Consider the following 3,773-nt stretch of genomic DNA (forward strand, 5'->3'; position numbering starts at 1 on the left):
TCCTGGCATAGTGGATAAAAAAGTCTGGAAGAATATGGTGATCTGCTTCGCTGTTTCAATCTCACCTTCATCACTACTCTGTGCACACCTAGTTAGTTATGAGTCTCTCCCTAGCTTTGCTGCAAACACTTCCCACTTTTAAAAAGGATCTGATAATTTTAGAATCTTCGAGAGAGAAAAAAACAGCAATATAAAATTCACCATATTTTTCTAAGGGACCAAGTATGTATCTGCTTACATGATATTTTAAAAGAATTTCCAAAAGTTTCTCTTTCAAAATATTTCTGTGAATAGAGGCACGTTGTAAAAATAATTTAGTAGTTCCCTACCAGAAAAAAAAAGAGTTACTGGACATAAAACAAGTTTTCTTGGGGAATCTTGGCAGAACAGTATATTACAGGTAATTGCTGATATGGACAAGAAGTGATAATCATGACTGCCACTGCAAAATGCGACAATAGAGGCATCACAGGGAAGTAGAGGTGGTGTATTACAGTGGTTAAAAGCAAGCCTAGAGCCCTGCTGAATAGAGTTCTTTCCTTTGGGACTCCAATAGCCATCTTCCTAAAATACTAACATCCAACTTCCTGGTTACTTATTAGCTATGTACTAGACGATTGATACACCCAAGTGTATCCTCGTTTTGTCATCGACGTAATAGAGACAATGACAGTACCCATTTCTTGGGACTGTAGTGAAGATTAAATTGATTCGTGTGTTTAGAATAATATTTGATAATATCATGAGTAATAGTTATATTTTTATTAGTAGAAACGTTCAGAAAAAGCATCCAAGTGAGCAAGCAAAGATATAAATTTCTTGCCCTTCAATTTTGCCCAGGACTGTCTCATTATTTTCTTTGTCCTAGATTTGCTGAACTATGATCTTTTAGAGATTATTTCACATCTGTGTGAAAAGAAACTTCATGTGAAAATTCAAGCAGGGGGCTGACCTCCCTCAAAGGAGAATTAACTGGTAAATGCTTACCAAGCACTTGGAACACTTGAAAAGGTCCGAAAATGTCGCTTGCTAATTCTCCTCATCCTGAGAAGGGCCAGCTGATGACAATTCTAGGCTGAAGTGTCTCATGTCATATAAATACTCAGTGCAAAATTGTTGTGAAATTTCCAATTTGTAAGTGACCAGAGGGTACACTAAAAAGATATTCATTGATGAGTAGCACATTCTGCACTTGGCATAAGATTAGTGGCTGCTAAAGGAAATGTTATTTCCGGCATTCTGTTTTCAGTTTGGTTTATTTAGTCACATTTTCACATCCGACTAGTTAAGTGAGCTTCACACAGCAATCTTCCTGTCAATATAAGTTCATCATATGCTGAAAGACAATATTATCTGAGAAAATCTGCTAGATCGAGACTACGAAAATAAATTAGATCTTTTTGTGTGTTATGGATGGTCTGCAGATGACATTACGTTCACAATTTTTATTGTATTATAATCCTCTAGGAAAGACACTTAATGGTCCCAAGGGTATCTTCAGCAAAAGTACACCATGAAATCTAAAAGAAAATAGTTTTTGTGGAATTGTGAATTGCACAGGAGTACCATCTAGAGATAAATATTCATAAGTCATTAACAAATTCCAGATCAGTTCATGATTATTCATCATTAGAGCACATGTACTTGATTTTATATGAATTATTCAACAGCTTTGTTTATGAACATCTTTAACTGATTAATGGCAAATCTTGATGAATATTCCTGAATTGCTCAAACTGAAGCAGATCATAATGAATGAAGTCATGCATCACTTTTCAGGAGTGTGAGATGAATAGCTGATACAGGAAGAAAAATAAGAAATTGCAATGGTTTTTGCAAATATGTCTGGTTTGGAAATCTGAGGGCTTAACTTTTTATTAGTAACACATTGACAATCAATGTCTCACTCTTTAAGCTATGAGTCTTGGCTTCAGAGTCAGAAAAGGTGATGCAAGACAGTGCCAGGAAACATGCCTCGAGCAGTTCAGAGAGTTTCTCTGGCTGAACTTTCTGAAACCAGACACCGACTCTTGAATAGGAAGATCATGCATTAAAATAGCTTCCTAAAATATGGTACTTAATTGTAATTTACTCATAATATTCATTTTATCTTATTTTATTCTGGTAACATTTGATGAGATTAATCCTCTATATGTTTTAAGTACAAAATATAGTATTGTTCACTCTAGGAATGTTAGTGTATAGTGGAGCTCTAGAATTTATTCATCTTGTGTTACTAAAACTGTACACTCATTGATGAGCAGCTTCCCCTTTTCTCTTCTTTCCTGCCCCTTGCAACCACCATTCTGCTCTCTACTTCTATGAGTTTGACTACTTTAGATATCCCATATAAGGGGAATCATGCAGTATTTTGTCTATGAATGGCTTATTTTACTTAGCTTAATATCCTTAAAGTTCATTCATGTTTTCAGAAATTGCAGGATTTCCTTCTTTTTTAAAGGCTAAATAATATTCTATTGCATATACACCATATTTTCTTTATCCATTTGTCTATTGATGGATATTTATGTTGTTTTCACATCTAGCTATTGTGAATAGTGTGACAATAAACAAAGGAATGCTAATATCTCTTTGAGATCCTAATTTCAATTATTTTGGAAAAATTCTTAGAAGTATGATTGCTAGATAATATGGTAGTTTGATTTTTAATTTTTCAAGAAACTATCATACTGTTTTCCATAGTAGCCTTATTATTTTTGCATTCATACCAACAATCTTTAAGAGTTAAAATTTATCTACATCTTCAACATACTTATCTTTATTTTAATAGTATCTATCCTATAGTTGTGAGGTAATATTGTAGTTTTGACTTGATTTGAATTTCCCTGATGATTAGTAATGCTGAGTGACTTTTTATAAACCTGTTGGCTATTTGTATGCCTTCTTTGGAGAAATGTGAATTCATGTTCTTCAATCTTTTTAAAATTTTTTTTTTTTTGCTATTGAGTTATAGGAGTTCCTTAAATATTTTGGAAATTAATCCCTTATCTAATATATGGTTTGCAAATATTTTCTTACCCTGACTTTTCACTTTGTTGATTATTTTCTTCACAATGGAGAAGCTTTTTTAGTTTGATTGGAAGACTTAATATTGTTAAAACACCCATACCATCCAAAGTGATCTATAGATTCAATACAATCCCTATCAAAATCCCAACAGCATTTTTTACAGAAGTAGAAAAAAATTCTAAAATTCACATGGAACCACAAAGGATCCTGAATAGCCAAAGCAATCTTGAGAAAGGACAAAGATGGAGGCATCACACTTCCTGATTTCAAAATATATTGCTAAGCTATAGTTATTAAAATGTCATTGGCATAAAGACAGACTTATAGACCAACAGAACAGAATATAGATCATCCAGAAATTCACACTTACATGGTCAATTGATCAACAAATGTGCCAAGAATGTACAATGGGGAAAGAATAGACTCTTTAACAAATGGTGCTGAGAAAAATGGATATGCCTACACAAAAAGAATGAAATTAAAACCTCATCTTATAACATATACAAAAATGAACTTACAAAAGATTGAAGACTTAAATGTACAACTCAATAGTGTAAAATTTCTGGATAAAATCTTCACGATATTGGTCTTGACAGTGATTCATAGATATTACATCAAAAGCCCAGGCAATAAAAGAAAAAAAAGACAAATAAGACTAAACCAGTAATAGTCTTGATCACAAAAAAACTTTAGTTTTTATAAGAATCAAAGTTTCTTAATGAGAAATTGTTTTAAAACCGAGA

The sequence above is a fragment of the Pteropus alecto genome, unplaced genomic scaffold, assembly GCF_000325575.1.
Source record: "Pteropus alecto unplaced genomic scaffold, ASM32557v1 scaffold21, whole genome shotgun sequence".
In the NCBI taxonomy this organism is placed as follows: Eukaryota; Metazoa; Chordata; class Mammalia; order Chiroptera; family Pteropodidae; genus Pteropus; species Pteropus alecto.